This window comes from Pezoporus occidentalis, unplaced genomic scaffold, assembly GCF_034315485.1.
Source record: "Pezoporus occidentalis ecotype Australia unplaced genomic scaffold, CSIRO_AGI_Poc_V1 ctg13, whole genome shotgun sequence".
In the NCBI taxonomy this organism is placed as follows: Eukaryota; Metazoa; Chordata; class Aves; order Psittaciformes; family Psittacidae; genus Pezoporus; species Pezoporus occidentalis.
The window spans coordinates 6,273,998-6,296,166 of NW_026913103.1; the positions used below are offsets into that span (position 1 = coordinate 6,273,998).

A 22,169-nucleotide genomic window follows, 5' to 3' on the forward strand; every position below is an offset into this window, starting at 1 on the left:
TACCAGTTTTGATGCCAGTGCGAGCAATAGATGCCAGAGCCTGGAGCGGGATCACAGATCAGCAGGGGAGCAGCTGAAGAACAGGAATTCTAGCCACTCCAATAAGAAGGTGTTGTGGTTTAAACCCAGTCAGGTAATTCGTTCGCTCACTTCTCCCCCCTTTCTTGCCTTCCCCCTGCTCCTGCAGGGACGGAGAGGAGAATCAAAAAGAATGCAACTCCCACAGGTTGAGATAAGAACAGTTTAGTAACTCAGGTATAACACAAATCACTACTGCTACCACCAATGATAATAATGATAAAGGAAATAACAAGGGAAGAGAATACATCATCTCACCACCAGCCGACCGATAACTCGCCCCCCAAGCCCAACCAAGCACCGACCAATACCTCCTCCAACCCTGCAGTCTCCCAGCCCTCCCGGCTAATTCCCAGTTACCTCCTGGGCATGACGTGCTGTGGTATGGAATACCTCTTTGGTCAGTTTGGGTCAGCTGTCCTGTCTCTGCTTCCTCCTGGCTCCCCCTCCTCCCTAGCAGAGCATGAGGCTCACAAAGTCCTTGGCCAAACCAAAACATCCTTGTTATCAGCTCTGTTCCCGAGTTGAAAGTCAAAACACTGCACTACACCAGCTACCAAGAAGGGGAAAAATGACTGCTACTGCTGAACCCAGGACAGAAGGGCTAGGAAGTTCTTGGCATCACAGAGACGTGGAATGGCTCCTATGACTGGAGTGTTTGAATGGAAAGATACAGGCTTTTTAGGAAGGGCAGGCAGGGAAGATGAGGAGGGGGTATTGCCCTTCCTGTTGGGGATCAGCTGAAGTTCATGGAGCTCTGCCTGGGGGTGGATGAGGAGCCATCTGAGAGCTTATGGGTCAGGATTAAAGGGAGGGCAGGGACAGGTGACTTTATAGTGGGGGTTTGCTACTGGCCACGTGACCAGTGGGTGAATCCTGGATCTGCTTGGTAGAGTACCATGAGATAAAGCTGTGGAGGTAAGGAGGGCCCAAGAAAGCTGGTACATATTAAAGGATCATCTCCTTCAAGCTCAGGAGTGGTGCATGCCAACAAAGAGGAAGTCAGGCAAAAAGACCCAGAGGCCCCATCTACTCTGCTCTTGTGAGACCCCACTTGGAGTACTGTGTTCAGCTCCCTGGCATCAACAGAAGGGGTTGTGGACCTGGTGGAGTGAGTCCAAAGGAGGCCACAAAGATGATCAGAGGTCTGGAACACCTCTCCTATGAAGAGAGTCTGAAAGAGTTGTGGCTGTTCAGCCTGGAGAAGAGAAGGCTCTGGGGAGACCTTAGAGCAGCCTTGCAGTACCTAAAGGGTATAAGAAAGCTGGAGAGGGACTTTCTACAAGGGCATGTAGTGACAGGACAATGGGGAATGGCTTTAAACTGAAAAAAGTTTTCTGTTAGATATGGTGAGGGAAGAAGTTCTTTACTCTGAGGGTAGTAAGGCACTGGAACAGTAAGGCAACTTGGTCTAGTGGAAAGTGTCCCTGCCCATGGCAAGGAGTTGGAACTAGATGAGCTTTATGTTCTCTTCCAACCCTTCCAACCCAAACCGTTCTGTGATCCTATGACTTTGTGATTAAAATAAAAAATAAAAAAATTAATAAAAAAAAAGACACAAGCTAATAATTACATCCTGGATTCTTGGAGGCAATATATAGGATACAGAAAACACGATGCAAGTGCTCTGTGGTGTGGACATGGTTGATTTCTCTAGAGGGGACTAACCCTAAGTAGTGGGGACCTTTGCAAATCCATGTCATCTTCCCTCAGGGCTGAGCATTGGTCCCAGTGCTCTTATTTGCCAGCACAGATGTACCCATCTCTTCACTGATTCTGTCTCCTTGTCTGCCCTTCTCACATACTGTGTTCCACAGTGGAAACCACTTCCTAGTATAACATCCTAGGTGCTACAGCCAATACTGTTTCTTTAGGAGTTTCCAGGGAATCTATTCAGATTCAGTCATCATACCTAAAAAATTACTTGCACTTTTTTGCACTTGATATTTTTTTTTCCTGTTGATTTAGGAATAGACTCACTCCTTCATGGGTGGAAATGGCACACTGCCAGAGCAGGTGTCATCTGTACTTGGCTGACCTTGACTTTGCATGGAGTAAAACCATCTTCTTTTGTCATGACTCTGTGTGTACGTTTCAGTGTGAAGTGTCTCCATCTACTGAGCTTCTATTTTATATAAACTTGTAAATAGGTTAATATACCTCTCATAGACATTTACATGAGTTATACCCCATTCATTATAGATTCTTGACTGACACAGGAAAAATTATAATCTATCCCTTTGAATAAAAAAGATTTTAAAGGTGCTCCTTTTTTATGAGAGAAGACAAAAAAGTTTGGCTTGTGTAGCTTAGCAAACTGAGAATTGAGACAAATAGAACTGTAGAATAATTCAGGTTGGAAAAATCTCTGAAGGTCAGCTGAATTCAACCTTCTTCTCAAAAGCAGACCTAAATTCAAAGTTAGATTAGGTTGCATGGATTTTTGTCAAGTTGAATTTAGAGTATCTCCAGGGACTGAAATTCCACAGTCACTCTGGGCAACCTGGTCCAGTGCCTCGCCATTCTTCTGTGATTTTGTTTTATTTTCTTCTTATATCCAGCCAGAATTTCTTAGTAGCAATTTGTGCTTATTGCCTCTCATTTCTGACTACTTTGATCCTATCCTGTCTATAAACCCCTGGCAGTCCTCTAAGGCTTCTTTTCAGGCTCAGCAACCCCACATCTCTCAGCCTGTCCTCATGTATCATGTGCTCCATGTTGAATTTGAACATACAGGATGCCCCCTTCTCTTCTCTGTTTTGATGGCTTTAAGACTGCTGCATGCATTCAGATCTTGCTTTCAAGACTTCTCTGTACTAATATAAGAAATGTACATTACAAAAAAAAGAACACCTGCAACATCTCAGTTCAATTCTAGAAGCTGATGCCTCACAGAAAGTCTCCAACTTTGGCAATGCTGTACACATAAACCTGAGAAGAAGAGAAAAGATTGCTGAGTGTTTCCTCCTGTCCTCCTGCAGAAATTAAGTGGTTTCCTTCTGTTCACTTCTAGGATCACTTTATATTTTTGCTGGAAATTATGAAAGGAAAAGAGAGAAATGAAAACTGATGTGGGTCTGTATGTATATGTATTATATATGGGGTCTGGAATGAGCCATGTGTAGCGCATCATGAGACAGACTGTAAGGAGAGAAATAACATTTCCTGCCTTATTTCTGTAGTCAGAAAGTATGTAAAATGGAGGCCAAGAGATTAAAATTCAAAAGCTCTCACTGAGGTGGAGAGATACAGGCAGAAAGAGTTCCCTGGGATAGATTTCTAGCTCTTGGCTATTGCTATCCTCCTTCGTCGGGAGGCTCAGCCTTTGCTATGCAGAGTTAATGCAATTCTGTTACTGTGTTGAACATCCTTTAACAGCACATTCGGTTTGACATTAAAAGGAAAATAATTTAGCTAGTGAGCTGTAGAGCGCTGTTGCCTGCTCTAAAATTACAGCTACGCTTACTTGTGTTCTCTTGACATTAGTGATCAGATCATAGAGATTTTTGTTTACAGATAATTTCTTTTTGAACTAACAGCATCAGCGCTGCTAATGTTTTTGGGCTGAGTGCAGATATAATCATGTTTCTCTTCCATGCCTAAGCTAATCAACTATAAATGAACCTCAGTGGGCAGGTTCTCTAAGGTGATATGTGTAATGAAACCCCGTCAGCAGCATGGATTTTGGGAGCATTTTTCATGCATATAGCACTGTTGATTGGATCAGATTGTGCAGTTAAAGTCTGTGATTTTTAGGGACTCAGAGCATTGTCTTTTCAAGCAAAAAGAATTCTGCTGGCATGTTCTGAATAAAGCCCATTGAACCACCTTGTTAACATCTCTTAATAACTTTCTTTTGACTCCCACCATGATTTTTTTTTTCTAAAGAAAAAAAAATGGATAGTATTATTTCACAGCAGATACCTGCTTCACATCAGGAGGAGAAAGATTAATTACACATAGAAGCCCAGTATTTGAAAATCTGTGACTCAAAGTTCTCCCTCTGACAAGCTACTTCTTCCACTATTATCTTCCACTTCTGTATTTATTTGCAATTAGCTGCAAATCCTCAATGTCACCTAACTGATTCAGACAACTAGGATTTCATTGCAAAGCAATGATGATCTAGTAGTCTATAACACGTCAGAGTATTCTTTCTAGAGCTGCATTAACAAAGAAAACATGGAACTTGAGTCTCCAGTGTTATGGCACTGTGATGCTGCACATACTCTCATGTCATATTGCATTAATTGACTTAGGGAGGCTAAAAAGCCCCCAATAACATATGAACAGATTTGTGAAATAAATATTTAGACTTATTCAGAAAGGCAAGATGAACTCTCCAAACATAATTATACTTTCATAGCTGGTTCAGCTTAAGCAGCTACTTGGGTTCAGTGGGACTTTAGTTTATTCCTGAATTGTTTGCTCATCATTTGGTATTAGATTGACTAGTAATACATTATTCTCTGTTGTTTTCAAAATGTGAGGTTACAGCTCAGTATATACTGAATGAAAAGGCTCTACCAAATATATGTTCTCCTGTCACTAGGATCAGCAAAAAAAGGACACAACTAATCATGCCAGGCAGTAAGACAGTAAATCATTTTCACCTGGGAGAAGTGTTTTTTTTCCAGCACTGTACCCACATTTTAATCATGAAAATTCTTTTATTAATTGTTTTCCTCCACATTCCAGTCACTGGCCACTTCCTCATCACTGTTTGTATATTTGACTTCTTGTCTTACAGGATTCCTGAAGAAAAGGCAGGAATAGAAACACAACATTTGAGTTCACCAGTGACTGAAGAAGCAACCTACTAGACTCTCATTAATTAGAATAATTAAGGAAACCATTAAGGAAATATTTGTAAGACTCTTGCTTTTGTAAATGATGTACTACAGATCCACTGACAGATACAGGCAGAGTATTTTACTTGGAGAGACTCTGTTTTCCATGGGCATATGTTTCAGCTGTAAACTTGGGCCAGGCTCTGTCCAGCTTTTCACCCACTTAAACTGTTCATTTATTTTCCAAAAAACTTACTAAGAAGTGTAATTTTTGTAATTGTGTTGTCCTTTGGTCAGGAGTGTCAGTCCTCTAGCTATACCCTCCATGCTCTCCATCCCTCCTAGCAGCATTGTTGGTGTTTAACAAGTATTACAGAATGATAGAGGATGTTCACCCACTCATTTTCAAAGTGCTTTTGGGAATAATGTGCTCCACAGGGCAATTCTGCTGAATGAAGCTTGAAGGAAATAATGTCGGCTCATGCTCTTTGTCTTTGTTAACAGTCCTGTGTTTTCCCTTCACATTAGCTGTGTACCAAGCTCAATACTGAATGATGACTCTGTGTTGATTTTCCAGACTGGCAAGCAGAAAATTGGCCAAATACATATTACTAAGCACATGTCAGACAGTTTTAAGCACTAGCAGTTTAAAAAATCATAAAGACAAAGAGGCACATCCATCTTCAACAGGTGGACTTTCAAAAGATGATCTATTGCTGAGGAGTCTCACTAGCATTCAGTGTCATCCTTGGAGAAACTGCTTTACACCAGCATCACCACGAGAAACTTCCAGCCCTGGCAATCTGAGTGTGGATGGAGAAAGAGTGCACTGAGCCTCTTGCTCATGCATATGTCAACATTATGTGTTTAATGAACTGCTTTTTCACAAATCCTGTGAGAATAGCAGTCTTGTGGGTATAGCTGTTTGCAGGGCTTAGGTACAGAACTTGGGATACATGCAAGAGCCTTGTCAATGACAGGGCTGTTCCATAACTATAGGCAAAGTCAAACGTCTTTATCAGTCCCTGCTTCCCACTCACCTCCAGTAGCATGGTACTATCTGTATTGCCATCACACTTGGATGAGAGGAAAGGATGGCCATTCTGGAGTGGGAAACGGAACGAAACAGAGGATGACGGGCTTAAAACCTTCCATTCTTCCATTTCCAGGGGCTAGATATACTGCAAAAATACAGGACTCTTCATTCTGGAGAGAAAAAAGCAAAGGGGAATTTAAAAAAATGTAGGTGAAGTGAAACTGAACTGTTGTTCACCAAAACCTGCAATACTGAAACTAGGGAAGTTCACTGAAATTAGAGATAGAGTGTTTTAAAACACATATAAGAAAGTACATTTTTACTCAGTGGATAGTGAACTTCTGTAAAGTGTTGCCACAGGGAGCCGTGGGGGCAGATTGTATCAGCAGCTTCAAAATTGGATGGACAAATTCATAGCCAATGGATTGATAAACAATAAGGAAAATGAGCAGGGATGTACCCTGTGATGCAATGAGTGTGGCTTATGGTGATGTGTGAGGAAATGAACACAGAAGGTGGCAAGGCTCCTGAATATTCTCTAAACAGCCTCTCCTACTGCTGCAGTCAGTGACTGCAGTACAGGGCTAGGTGAACCACTGCTATCATCCATTTCTTGTGCTCATACCTAGAAGGACAGTAGCAATGCAGAAGCCTGAAAATCATGCACACACTTGCAAAGTGCTAGTATGAGATACAGTTTTTCAGAATACATCTTACACCATATTGTTGAGGTTCAGCAAGGCTCAGTGCCAGGTCCTGCACTTTGGCTACAACAACCCCGTGCAATGCTACAGGCTTGGGGAAGAGTGGCTGGAAAGCTGCTTGGTGGAAAAGGACCCAGGGATGCTGATTGACAGCCACTGAACATGAGCCAGCTTGTGCCCAGGCAGCCAAGAAGGCCAACGGCATCCTAGCCTGTATCAGAAACAGCACAGCCAGCAGGGCCAGGGCAGTGATCATCCCCCTGTATTCAGCATTGGTGGTGCTACACCTTGAATATTGTGGTTGATTCTGGGCCCCTCACTACAAGAAAGGCATGGAGGTGCTGGAGTGGGTCCAAAGAAGGGTCTAGAGCACAAGTCCTGTGAGGAGTAGCTAAGAGACCTGAGTTTTTTTTAGCATGGACAAGTCTCCCCTGTAGACTCAGGGGAGACCTTATCACTTCCTACAACTACCTGAAGGGAGGTTGTGGCAAGGTGGGTGCCAGTCTCTTTTCCCAAGTAAGAAGTAATAGGACAGAACAGCCTCAAGTTGCAGAGGAGGTTTAGATTGGATATTATGAAAAATTTCTTCACTGAAAGGGTTAGTCTTGTCAAGCATTGGAACAGGCTGCCCAGGGAAGTGGTGCAGTCACCATCCCTGGAGGTATTTAAAAGGCGTGTAGATGTGGCAGTTAGAGTTTAATGGTTTAGTGGTGGACTTGACAGTATTAGGTTAATGGTTGGACTTGCTCTTAAGGGTCTTTTCCAATCCAAATGATTCTATGATTTGTAATATTATAAGCAGTATGTGTTCAAGACCAGGAGTCTGAGATAACTTCTGATTTCTGCTCAGCAGCCAAGCATAGCTGTGGTAGCAACTGGATTGCAGTTTGGAAATGTGCCTGTGGGGATTGGCCCTACTCTGACTAGACTGAGGAGACAAGTCTCTCTACTTGATGAGGTTGCCTTAACAGCCACACAAACAGCCAGGAATGATTGTATTTACTAAGGCTGTGAAGTGAAGCTACAGCCAAGTCCTTGTCAGTCTAAGCATGGAGAGCATCCTTCCTGGATGCTTCTGTGGGCCACAAGTAAACCTGAGTAATTGTGATACTTTAATACTCTACGGCTTTGTGAAATTAATTTGAAACAATTCTGATTTACAGCAGGTAATCGCATAGTTAATGATTTATTCTTTTTTAATTGAAGAGAATTAAAATAATCTAGTTATATCAAGTTTAGAAGAGTGTGACCAGTTTTCACATTAAAGCCAAACAGGATGACCCATCTAATTACAGTTCTGACAGCCTGATATCAATCCTGGTCAAATTATTGGAATGACTGATACAGGACTTGATTTGTTAAGAATTAAAAGAGGGGAATATAATCAATACCAGCTAAGAGGGTTTTACTGAAAAAAGATTGAATCCTAGTATATTGCTGTTTTGTTTTGTTTTTTAATGAGCTTTCATGTTTAATCTATAAAGGTAATAATAAATAAACAACCACTTAAGTTGGTATGTGCTACACTTTGAGAAACTGTACACATCTAAAGTGTACTGATATGTACATGATATGTAATAAAAGAATGATAAACTATTTAACCCACAGTGTCCAAATGTAGTCATACCTTTGGTATCACCAGTGGGCTATCAACCGGGGCTTTTTATAGGTGCTAATGGGTTCAGCTGCAGGGCTCAGACTTGCAACAAAATTCTGATGCTAATGATGTTTGAAGATCACACAAAAAGGTGTGTAAGCAATAACTAACAAAGAGACTAAGGCAGACAGCAGCATAGATTGCTTTTCAAGTTAGTTGAACATGCACTTCAGGACATTGTACATCCATGGGACAAAAAATGTGGGCAACACTTGAGAATGGGTGAATCTGTCCTGTTGAGCAGTGGCTTTGAAAAGTAGTGGTGAATTGGAGTTGCTGAGATGACTATGAAGCCTGACTGTGGCCAGTCATAGCACTGTGGTGCAAGCTGGTGAGAAAGCTCGAGCAGCATTACTGCACTGCTTAATCACCCTTCCGTGATTTCTTGATTTTGCTTCTGCAGAAACAGCTTTTCTATAATGTGCTTTCTTCTGCTCACTCTCTGGGGGGTGATTCTCGTTTACCCTTAGCAGCCCCATCAGCACTGGACTCTTTCTGGAGGAACACAGCACAAGCTTCTATTCTAGGACAGACAGGATGAAACACGTTCCAGAGGAGCCCGTCTCTCTTCACTGCGAGAAGGTGAAATCTAGAAACTGGATTAGACTAAGCCCCTTCCTTATAAAGAGCTAAAAATGAATAAAATGAATCCTGCCTGATAACCAGAATTTTAGTGATACTTAGAGACCACAAATCCTTTTGAGTGTGAATGTTGATCAGACTATCTGGCATGGAAGTTGATGAAGCTTGCTTTCTAGTCAAGATAAAATGACAATACTTGTTCAAATGGTTTGAAGTGGTTGCCGGTGTTCCCTAGAGCTGTCTATGAACCTTCAGACCAAAAGATCTTACAATACTGAAATTAATATACTTTGTACCACAAGCACCCGCCATATGACATGAAGGGCAAAGATAATGTGTTACAGAAGCTAATACACTGCAAATTATTTTCAAGGGCTTGAGTGAGTTCAGCAGCAGAAACAGCTAAATTAGAACATTTTTAGAAATGCACTAAAGGAGTTTTGAATGGAGAAGCTGAGAAAAGAACACTTAGACAATGAAACAAATGTTGATTATAATCAAAGCTATATATCGTGAAAGACGAATTGTTGATGCGATGTGAAAATCTGTGTGTTCTTGTTTATCGTTCTAATTGGCTACATCTCAATTAGGTGCCATGAAATGATTGATCTCTCATCACAGATGCTTTTCGAGTTTGGTTTTGGTTTTAACAGCTGGGTATGGTTGTTACAAGTCATTAACTGAAACAGCAATGTTCTTTAAACAGTTCTGATGACACAAATTAGCTCTATGGTTAGAATATTGCTTTTTCCTCAGGTATTGCAGATGTATAGACCATATAGTTAAAAAACATTTCTTACGCTTTGAGTGAAATCCTGTCTCACTGAAGTCAGTACATTATCTTCAGTGGAGGTGGATTTTCATCCACTCTCTCCACTGCTTCTGATTTCTATGACCATTGAATCATTACACTGAACACAGTAGTAATACTTGCCTATGCTTGCAGGGTGGACCTATGCGTAGAGAAACTGGAGACTTCTTACGAGGAAATATTTCTAGAGCTTGTTCAGGTTTGTCAAGAAAACTGTTAGTGTTCGAATGCTTTTAAAACACTTTTAGCAGGAACAGTCTGATTTCCAAATGTGCTGAGAGGATATTTGAAATATTTAATTCTGTTCCTTTCTCCTGAATGTTCATTAACTTTAGAAGAAAAAATTCATAATGTAAGATTAATGCCATAACTTTAGGACATCCATAGCTTGAAATGACTGACCACTGAAATGGCAAACCTTAATATACATATAGCGATAAACACTGTGAAATTCTACTCATTAACTTGATTGAGTTAATTCACCTTCATGTAGTGACTATGCTACAATGATATTGGTAAACGTTAAGTAACTACAGTGACATACATTTCAATGGTGACTTTAGATTCAGCCTCCCACCATTCAGAGTTCAGAAAAGTAATGGCTAACTTAAATATATATATATATATATATATATAAAATCAGAGTTCTTCAGCATACTGAGCTGCTTCTACCACAAAGTGAAGATAGATAGCTGGATGTGGAGATAACAGACACAGATAACAGAGATAACCAGCATTTAGACTTTTAATATTTCATAAATACTTAATATGAATTTGTTGTCCTGTGCTCAGCTTAAAGGATGTTGGACCATTGAGGAACATCTATCTTAGGTGTACAGATGCAATGCTATTGAAAAAATCTGAGTCTGAAGAGGTTATAACTACAAATCTGAGGAACATCAGTGCTGATATGTGTATTGAATGCATATTACAGGCAATCATGCAGGATTCTGTATCCTTTCAGCTCATGAGAAGGAGGACTTTTTCTTGAAAATTTATTTTAAATAAATTTAAATTATTTTAAAATATATAATAAATAATAAAATGCATTTAAAATAAAAGCTCCAAGTCTTTATCATATTTATCCCAGCTAGAGAAGAAAATAGTATGGGAAATTCAGTTACACTGTGCACCTCCATGAAAACAGCTCATTGAAACTTTTTGGTAGCATGGAAATAAAATCCTCCAACCTTTCCTCCATGCTCCTGTTCCTTAATGTAATTCACCACATTTAATGTAATTAATCTGGAAAGCAGGAAGAGCAGTTTTCCCAAAGGAATTTCCTAACTGACAGCGGTTTTACATGTTCAGCATAGAGACAGCAGTGGTGGAGCATACTCCAGCTATTACCTCCTAATGGACATTTACTTCACATCACTACTGTTTTCCTCAGCAACGTAGCTAGGTAGATTCAATTTAAATTCCTCCCCTTCTATAATTAATTTTTTATCTAAGCATGTGTGTTCCAGAACCTTTTGCTTTGGGGCAGTAATGACCACCCAGTGCCCAGTCAGTCTGCAAGTCACCTAAGCATTCCCTGGAAATACCCCCATTGCAAATTGAGTACCAGCTCAAAAAATCCTCTTTCCCAATGAAAAAAATGGGAAACATCTTAGCTACTATTAGCTTTGTGCAACTGTGAAGTAAATAACATGAAAGGACCGCAAGAATATTTGTAAAATGATTTGTCAGTGCTTAATGAGGGAAACTGTATGCATTTTCACAATTACTCAAGCCTATGTGACTGAATTTGTGAGGTAAAATAGAAAAGCATTATAAAGAAAAAGTAAATAATAATTTGACACTTCTCTGTGGCAAAGATGGGATGTGAAGAAGGGATGGAGAGTAGTAAATATGTAATAAATCCAATATTTGAGTCTTCCTGAATCAATATTTACCTAATGGGAGGAAAAGGGTCACATTTTTCCCTCTTGGCTCATATATTATGCAGGTGACTTGCAGAATCTGTCTCTAACTTTCAATGTTTGTTTTCAAGGAAAAGCTGTGTATTCTAATCTAAACTTGGAAAGGACTATCAACCTGGTAGGAGTTCCCCCATACACTGTACATGTAGATGTTCGACAGTAGGTGGTGCTCCCAGGGTAGAAATGTACATAGTCTAAAACGCAAATTACAGAGGATTTACCGAGGAAGAGCTCTTTGGGGGTTTTAGTATGGTAACTGAAAAGTATTTGAAGTGCAAATTCTCTAAAAAGATATTCAATATTATACTAACTGGTTCTTAAATCCTGTGCAAAGATTTGACTGCTCAGACATGGAAGATGCACATTTTCCAGTCTGCTCTTTTCCTTCCAAATATTCATGCAACAAATTGTTCACTCAGCTTATACTCTATGAAATTTCTATCCATGTGCTTTATTGCCAGATGTCATTCACATTTGCTGAGAATGTAAGTATCAAATCCGAATTACCTACATAGTTTTCTCAGTTGTTAAATGTTTAATCTGTCTTATGAGCAATTGTGCACTTTAAGTAGTCTTTTGAATTACATCCTAGATTTATAGTGCATACCATGGGATTCTTAAAAATCCCAGAATCTTTTAAAAGTCATATGTAGCAGTAGAAGCCAACATTTTGTGTTGGGTTTCTTTGCTGTAGGCATTCTTTGTTCAATATATATTTGCTTTTCAGTTTTGTTGCTTAAATTTTGTGAAACAAATATGGCCTCACATATTCTTTATATGATCAGGGAGCATCACATGAGGGACATAACTTAGTACACTCAAATTAGTACACTCAAAATTGAACGGCACTGGCAGAACATCCTACAAATTTTTAATGAAATACAGGACCAAAAAGATCAAGTGTCCCAAATAACAGCTTTCAATGAGGAGGATGTCAGGCTTTGTGGTTTTTTTTTAGTGAGTATTGGACTTTCTTTGCCTGTTTATATTTCTGTAGTTCAACAGCATTTGCATAATATACTATTTGTTTATGCACAGTCTGAGAAATCTGGTAATTTGCAAACAGTGTGTTTTGTTAATTATAGTAGGTGCTTTGGCTATTTATGTATTTGAGCAGCTTGAGCTAAATTGAGAGAATAAAACCAATGAGGCAGGAAAGTCCAATTAAAAGTACATTAATCGAATGCCCCCCAAATGCCTTTCCTCTCTAATGCATATTGTTACATTTTATGTAGAGTGCCTGTTTGATGTCAATTGTCCTTCTGTATCTAACGCAGTATCTTGTTCAGTCAGTGTGCAGTAATAAATGTAATTGTCATGTGCCTGGTTTGGGATGCTTGATGCTATATTTTTATAGATTTTATAGTTAATTTAAATTTTAAAGCATTCTTCTTTTTATGATTAACTATAACCAAGAAACAAAGAGATATGAGAAAGTGACTAACTCCCATGTTAAGAAATGACTGTTTAAAACATGGGCTACTTTTGACCTCCCATAGTTGCAGTAGATTACCCTCTCATCTCCACTGGAAAAAGTAGAAGTAGACTCTGTTGGTTTTCATATAAAATTCAAAATGGAAAAGTGCTTCCCCAGAGCACTTAAAATTTGTTCTCTTCATATCCAGTGAACAATATTAGCTTGACTCAGCTTCTAGTATAATGTCATAAATCAAGAGTAGGTCTACAGCAGTCCATATGAAAAGTTTATTTTGCAGCACTGATGCATCTCTCAATAAAAAAATGAAGACTTGCACTTGTTCTGGAACACAAATTAGCCAGTCAGTTAGTCTGAGAGCTGGACACAGAATCCCACTTCTTTGCTCCATAACAGCATCTTTATATGATGGCTGGCAAAACTTTTAGGATGAGAACTCAAAACCAAACAGACAAAAAAGAGGTGAAATTAAAAGAAGATTCATACAGAATTTAGGATCTGAATCTGCTCTGTCTAATCCAGGGAATGTTTCAATCCTTTAATGATTTTCAGTTCCTTATGTGCCCAAGATACACTCCAGTTTATTTTGACAGTGGCCCTACTTCAAACAAAAGCTCAGCAGTTTGGTGTCTGTCCAACTACAAGATCATCCAGGGAAGAGGCCGTGTTTGTCCCTGACCGGGGGTTTGTCTGGCAGACATTGTCAACACGTACTGAAGGCAAGCTGACATGACTGGGCTCCCTACAGAACCCTGCTGTGCTTACTGCAGAAACATGAACCACACAGGAGGGTACTCGCGTGCTGCTATAAGGAAATAGAAGATTTCCAGAAAATGGTACATCAAATATTTCCTCATCCATACAGGGCTGGAAGCTCCTAAAAGGAGTGATTGGAGTTTTAATTCTCTCAGGCTGGAGAGACAGCTGGAACCAGTGCTTGATTTTGGTTTCTCACTGTTGGATGATTGTAAAAGGTGAGCCCCACGGCCTTCTCTTTGGATGATAAATGAAGAGAGATGTTCTTTGAGTGAAAGGAGTGTTAAGAGTCTGCCTGCAGAGAGTAAGCTATGAGTGCATGCATCTGTGCTTGAGGGATGGAAACCAGGAAAGGGTGGGATTACAGCCGTACATGTTGTACTCACCATCTCCTGTATGTTAGCACTACCTGCTGCTGCACTGAATGTAACAGCTTAAGTGCCTGAAAGCAAGTTTCACCAAGTTCATGCTTTGGATCCCTTTCTGAGCTACCTCACCGTGGACACATCTGCCTCCTGTTCCAGCTGAGCCAACCACAGAGGTTTCACTCCTTAGCTAGCTTCTCCCACCCTCATTCCGCTTTGCATGACCCCTCAATACACACACCTCCCTTTCTCTCCCTTTCCCTACCTTTTTGCACCAGACCTTTCCATCTTCCTCAGCCTCCCATCTGAGCTGCTAATAAGCCATTCCCGAGACAACAGACAAGTTGGCAAAGACCTAAATTAATTCTGCTCAAGCCATCCCAGATACTTGCACTTCAGACAGGCTGAGGAAGGTTCATAAGAGCAGGTAGGGTAAATAGAAGATATACGGCATGAGGGCCCTTTAGGCAGCCCTGCCGGTGATGAAAGAGTCCTTGTGGACAGAGCGAGGAACACTCAAAGAAATTTTAGAAGGAGGTTTAGAGGTATTGCTTCATATGGGTGTTAAATCTGGGCTCATATTAAATGTTCTTCTAGCAATGGCCATTTAAGCAGTCTGTTCATTGTTTCTATTCAAATGGCTTACACAATTGTTTGCAAAAGCTGAGTATCCAATAACATGCAAGAATATTGGCTACTGAATTTCCCTTCAGTTAGAGGATTTTCAGGACACTTCTGACTTGTGAATTAAGTTTGAAATTTTATATAACAAGTGATGCAATCACCTTTGGTGGTTGCACTGCCATAGAATGTTTATAATTGGAGAAACAGCATCCCATATTAAGCTAAGCCTTCTGTGGGAGAAAGAGGGCTTATTGCAGTACATGTTCAATATACGTAATAGATACCATTTCACAGGATTAAAAATGTGGACTCCTGAATGGTAAATTTAAACTTTCTGACTTGCTTTTATCTTTAAGTTATCTTTAGCAGCTATCTTTGAAATAGTTCAGGGCCATGTCTGTATTCCCTGGTTATGAAACATGGAAACTGGACAACTTTAAGAGGAATAGTTCTGAATAACAAAGCTTGAATGGCACCTTCAACACAAAAAGCCCTTAAAACAATGATTACAAAAATATGTGAAGAAATAACAAGGTAAGATCATTACCAGTGATTTTTTTTTTTCACTACATGAAAATCAAAATGAAAAAAAAAAAAGGTATATTGTGTCCTTAATGAGGAGTAAATAAAATATGCTCAGGTATATGATTGCCCTTTTCATCAGTAATGCCTCTCTACAATCTGGCATGTATTAAAAAACAGAAAAAAACCCAAAAGTATGATAGTTCTTCATGCCTTGGGCTAATTTGTTTAAATTTGAAATATTGTACTGATCTAAAATTAAAACATATGCTCTGTGCATATGTTATGCAGGCACAAAACATTTTCTGTATCAAGTATTGCAGAGAGATATTCTTCTCATAAGTAAATGAAGGTGCTTTAAAAAATGTATATCTGATTTCTTTCTAGGGATGTGCAGGCTAAACAAATGTGCCTTGCCTCAGTGCTGCTTTGAAAGCAGACTCACAGAGAACCTTGAATCAAATATTTGATACAAACCTCTGACACTCAATGAGGTATGTCATAGTAGCTTTTAAGTTTATTTTCTTATTGCCATGTCTTGAAAAAAACCCAAGAACATTGGCAAATATTATGTATATATATGTATTTTTATATATTCTGCCTCTTAGCAAAAAAATAGAGCTTGTTAGGTATTTATAAAGCACTACATTCATTCCTGCAGCATTCCAGCAAAGCAGCTTGATTTGTTGCTTTGCAGAAAGGGAAGACTGAGAAACCAAGAAGTTAGGAGGACTTGCCCGAAGTCTCGATGTGAGTAGAATAACAGAAGCAGAAGGAAAACAGAAAAGGCCTGACTACTTATCTCCCAGCAAATGAATAATTCTCTCCAGTGCTGTTACTGAATTATATCAGAGAGTCTGACATTCTCAATTTTCTTACCTCCAATAAGATTCCCTCATTGTCCAATAATGTTTTGCTGCTTAATCAGCTCAAAGGTAATCAGAAGCATGAACCTGTTCTTCAACCTATAAAATCCTCCTGTATTTAAACTGAAATAAGAAGCATTTAAATGAGAAAACCAAAAATCAAGATTTGTCTCACCAGGAAAATAAACACTGTAGGAGGCAATTACTGAACAACACATATGCCATACATGGATGTAGGCTTCAGCTGTAGGGTCGATTTTCCTTGTTCAGACATAAAAAAATTATACCTAAACCCAACATGAATTAAAGAATTAAAAAAAAAAAATAAATCATCATCGTCTCATAGAATAATTCACTTTCCACAGGATTTTCTGAACCTTGCACTCGAGATCCATGTTCTCAGTGTGCCTGGAAACTACTCTCTGAATAGGCTCCTTGGCCACTACACTACTTTATTGAACTCTGCTATCCTGCTAAATAATATATCCTCTCACAATACATCCACTGTTTTATTTGGCCTGTAGACCTATGGGACTCATTCATTCTTCAAAATCATAAGTTATCAGGTCGTGTAGTGATTATGGAGCATAGCCAAGGTCTAAATACAGAGCAACTAAAATTACAGTTTCTGGGAATGTATCAATAGGATGTAATCCCATTGCTTGATCTTGATTGCCAGGTGACTCCAGTCTCTCTATAAATATAAAATACAGACGTTTTGAAGTGGACTAAGTATGTATTGCACAGTCAGTCTTTAAACCGTGGCCTGTACAGGGCTGTATGTTCCTGCTGGGATCCTGGCTGTTTCTGCCACTGGCTGTGTCCACCTTGTACCTGGCAGAACTTCCCTGGCTGCATTTTGAGCTCTAGGATATGACCCAGTACTAGGCATCTGTTCCTCCAGGCAGACTTCACTCAGCTAAAGCCCTGGACACCTACTGCTGTGTCTGTTTTTGAGGCAAGCAGTATCAAGGAATTTTAAGGGAGGTTCAGCTTTTGTCTTCTCTCCCTGTCTCAGGCCATCTTTTCTCTCCCTCTTCTGGACCACGGCAATAGGGACAGCTGGGAAAACTATGGAGAAAGCCCTGTCTGATCACATGGCAGACAACTGCACAGTGCAGAACATTAAATGTAAATGCAACTGAGATTTCTGGAAGGAACAAGCACGCAGGGTGTTTCTGCAAATAACATATTTTTACTTTGAGCTCATCCCGGGAACCTCTGTGCAGCAGTGTAAGGGCAGCCACTGACAACCATATGTTCTATCTGCACAAAAATGGGGGTGTAATTTTTTTTTAAATCAGATCTTTAAAGACAAGTATCTATAAACTGACAGATCTGTGTTATTTTTGGCCTCGGCTTGCATTAACTCAGAAGTTGGGCAGAAAACTCTTCTATTCTCTTTTTTGTTTAACTATTCAAATTAACAGATGCATTTCCTATCATTTGGTGCTTTTTCTGTCAATAACACACAAATCCCATGGAAACATGCCAAAGATTTTCTTAGCAACCAAGCCTTTTGCCTGATATACACAATTAACTACAACAGTCTGTTAAAAGCTTAAAATAAACCGTCTTTTTAGAATTCCATGTAGTGAAAGAAGATTCATTGGCAATGAATTTAGCACAGTTTGGGAAGAATTTATTAATCTTCATGGATGCTGAGTACTCAAGGGATGTCATAGTAAAAGTAAGTGTTGCCGTAAAGGCAAATCTGCTGGGAAGGGTCCAATGACTGTGAGTTCAGGTAAAGTAAAAGCACTTTCACCATTTGATGGTACTGGCTCCCCTACGATTAAAATGTAAATTGATTCATGCCTTGTTAGTGCATAATACTGCTGGAGAAAGCATCCTTCTCTGCCAAGAAGTAGTAAATTCCATTATGAAAGATGGGATTTTGACATGGTGTTTCTAGTTCCAAGAGGGTAAACATTTTGGAGAAGAATACGCAGACTCTGGGCACTGCTTTCTAAGTCTCTGGAAGGTGAAGACTAATCACATTTTCAGAAAAGTTACATAAGTTATAGTTTTTATGTCTTTGCATTTGGATAAAATAAAATAGAATAAAACATCACAAGCTGTTTCCTGTTTCTGGAGAAACTTTCATATCTTTGCTTAGAATAATCTCCATTGACTTCACAGTCTTTGAATTGGACCCAGGGTGCAGGCTGATGGTATATGAAAAACAACAATTGTTAGAAGTAGTATATATACCTAGGATGAAAAGAAATAAAACAACAATATCTGAGGTACAGACTGACACTCACTTGAACTCAGCTCATGTGGCATGCTTTGTCAAAAGCTGTCGTGGTTTAAACCCAGGACATAAGCTAACCATCCATTTATGTTGCAGCCATCAAAAATCTCAGAGATCTTTAGGTCTCTCTGTAGGTATTAGAGCTAGTATTTAAATATCCTGTTTCTCCAATAATCCTGAAAGTACGTGTCCATGAGCAGAGATTTTTTTGGCACTGAGAAAAAAAAATCCTATTAAGTAGGAGAATAAGAAACAAAGGAACAAGAAAACACAACACAACATTACGTCTTATCAACTGAAAATTTTAAGTATCCCTTTATTCAGGTCTTTTAAATAGTTTATGAGCAATGGCAGCTTTAGTGATCTCATAGGAAGAATGACTTCTTCAGTAAAGCTGTTTGTTGAAATTTAATGCTATGCCTCCAAGTACAGTTCTTCTGATTTGTGCCTGCTGTCTGCAAGTCCAGTACATCATAACAACTCTTCTCTTCACAAATGACCCACAAGATGTAACACAAACAGCTGCCGTATAGTAGTGTGGAAGGATGTAAATGGCTGTGCTAAAGCTTACAGCAAGTTCAACATTCTTAAAGCTCTGCAGAACTGTGCAAAGAATAAAGAGATTAATTCTAGTTTTAGCAGGGTTTATGGCAAAAATGCTATTGGAAAAGTAAATATTACATGTAATTATGAAAACAAGGAATACTTCAGTAACCTTGAGCTGAGCGGCTTGGGCTGTGCCCCATCGCAATTCTTCGGGGTCTGTGAAATGGTACTGTGAAATGGTGACAAATGTCAGCATGGGGAATCATATTTGCCTGTGTTATGGCATGGTAATAAAATGCAGTGACCAGTACCAACCACCTCTGTTATTAATTTCTGCTGCCAGGGGATGGGAAAGGGGCTTCCACAGACATTTTGACAAACACATTGACATGCCTCAGTGCACTGTGCTTTCGCATGATATTGTTTCTCACCTTCATACCTCTGTCACAGAGGTATAAAATGACCTTGAAATAATAGGGTCTTTTTTTCATTAAGATTTGGTCTATGCATGAATTTCTGAAGTAGTATAGTAGAAACTGGTCCTGTAGGTAAGGAATGTATTTTCAGTTCCTAGTCATCCAAAATACAGATGGCCATAGTTTTTTACTGATCTGATACATATATAGGAAAAACAGTTCTGCAGGAATTGAGAGAAAAGTCTAACTTCTTAGTCAATGTGATTTTTGTTGTCTATCTGAAATCAGACGAGTTTTCTGCACTAAAAATGATGTTTGAGGTAGAAAAAAAGATAATTCAAACTGAGCGATGTCACCCTTGGAGTCAACTGCTTTTAAGGCTGGGGAAGGAGTCTTCTTTTATGCACAATGCAGTAGTTCAGTTCTCATTAATTTCAATTAGAAGTTGATGAAGTTCTTTGGTTTATTACGCTGTCACTTGCACTACATTTTCAAATTGCAGCCAGACATGAAATATTCTCACAGGCAGTAACTGCTCACAGGGGATTTTCTGCAGTGCAAGACACGTAATGAATCCCAACTCATTATTATTATTAATTATTTGTATTACTTTATAGCTTAGGAGTTGTAGTCATGGATCAAGACCTCATTGCATGATGCACAAAGCCAGAATGAAAAAGCCCTTACTTGCTTGTTAGTGGCATTGCTTAGCTTAAGAGCCTGAATTTGGATTTTCACCTTTTCCAAACCCAAGCAATGCTATCTGACCAGTCAATTGTGTTATCCAATAAGTGTTCAAACTGCCCTTGAAAACATCTGTTAGAAACCAGTGCTGTGCAGGCAGCCATCCTTACTCAGCTGACCCTGGAGGAAATCCTCAGGCTGAGGAACTCCTGTAATTCACAGCAGCATCAGTCCCCTGGTGCTCCTCTGCCTGCCCTTCCCCAGCCTCCCCACTGCTCAAGAGCAATGAGCACCTTCTAGCTCTGCCTGATCCATGCCATTACCACTTTGTTGCACAGAACTGGCACTAAGATTTTTTTGTAAGTGGTAAGAAAATGCTGAGGTGTCTTGTTATATGTAATGGACTCAGAAAAAAAATGGCAGTCACATTTGGTATCTGCTCGTGACTTCCCTCCTGGCTTTGCCATTGAGGGTCAGAGCCCTTCCATTCGCATCAGATGGCCTTCCTGGGACAAAAGGATGCTACTGGCCCTCCATGGTCTAAAGCAGATGCTAGGAGACTGGATTAATGCAAAAGCCACCCTCCGAGTACCGTTGCTAGGGCACAGCTAATTTGAGGCCAGAGAAAAGGATGCTGCAGGTATCTGTGTGGGCCCGGGCAGGAGCTCCGGGTAAGTGGTGGAGAGCGAAACTGCATCTCCTAGAAGAGTTATGCCACAGATAAATGTATTTGATACATATGATGTTTGACGTACCTACATCTATATTTATGCAAGTTACAGGAGGAGTCTGAGGATGAGAGGCATGACTTGAAGCATATCCCAGTTCTAGGGCCCTGACTGCCTGCAGCATGGGATGGCCAGCTCAATCCTCCCCCATGAAGAAAAGAGCCTGGGAGAGGCTTGGCCAAGATCTGCACTAGTCACTCTAGGAGCTGATAATTGTTGAAGACATGCCAGAAAGATAGGCCTGGATTGAACAGAGGAGAGAGGTCCAGATGTTAAATGAGCTTTGTCACCTGCATAGAGATAATTTGCTATTTATGGGATCAGCCAGCAGCTACACATGAGAGAAAAGAAGCAAGAGCGGAGCCCCACTGGAGCATCCCAGAAAGAGAAGCGGGTGACAAGGATGGCCTGAAAATCATGTTAAGGTTTTTGAGAAACAGAAGGAGAAGCAGGAAGGGAGAGGTCTGGAAGCTGGGGAAGAACAAGGAAGGTATCTCTCTGTAGAAGGAAGCATTTGTTCTGCAATGAGAGTTGTCTCATTTGGTTGTTGCAGCTGCTAAATTAGCCCACAGGTATTTGTGCCTGACTCCAGTATACAACTCTCTCTTTTTCCAGTAGATCTGGAAGGGTGCTGGTTTGTCCTTGTCCACACGGGCTGGGTCCATCAGCAGAACACATTCCAGGAGGTAACTGCCACCTAAGCCATAAGTCACACAACATGATAGAAGAGTGTTTGAAAACTCAAATACTTTTTCAGCAAGGGGAAACTGTTTCTTACCCATCTCTAGCTCCAGTTGTATCAGGTGGCTGAGGCATTTATATGGGGAAGGGAAACTTCACTGTGGGATGATGAGAAAAGCAATTAGATCCCAACTGTTTTCTCAGATAAACTAATGGGGTCTTGACAGGATTTACAAAGTCTCAAAAGGGCAAACTGACCTTTCTACTCCATAAATAACAACAAAGGATGCCAAGAACAGAAACGAGAGCAGCAGTCACCAAAATTAATGAAGAGAGAAGAGTATGTCAAGGTGGAGAAGCATCAGTGTAAAAGCACAGCAGCAATGATTGTGTCCACAAGATGAAGAGAAACAAAGGGAATTAATTCTCTTCATCACTGAAGGATGCTCCCTGGAAATAGATGGACTCAGTATACAAATACATATTGCTCTGTCTGTTCTGGAGGCTTCACTCACATTTCTTTGTCTGATTATAGAAAAACACCTTGGTAGTCTGATCCTTGGTAGTGGCTCGTGTATGCCAACAGCAACTATCTTTTGACATACATTTTTTGGCACGTAAAAGTGCATTTAGTGGGAGAAGGAAGAAGAAAATAAACATAGCTACATACAAGAACGCAAAAGCCATTAAAGGGATTATGAAATGA

General features: G+C 39.9%; 1 long non-coding RNA gene across 2 annotated transcripts in view; it reads left to right on the plus strand.

The window, feature by feature from the left end:
• Positions 1-17,736, plus strand: part of LOC134158391 (uncharacterized) — a 40,089-nt gene extending 22,353 nt beyond the window's left edge. The window contains exons 3-5 of one of the 2 annotated variants that reach the window (XR_009962750.1): positions 15,673-15,779; positions 15,983-16,035; positions 17,170-17,736. This is a non-coding gene — a long non-coding RNA (uncharacterized LOC134158391). The remainder of the gene's footprint in view (positions 1-15,672; positions 15,780-15,982; positions 16,036-17,169) is intronic. The other variant, XR_009962749.1, reaches the window with a different exon arrangement.
• Positions 17,737-22,169: the final 4,433 nt, after the last annotated feature.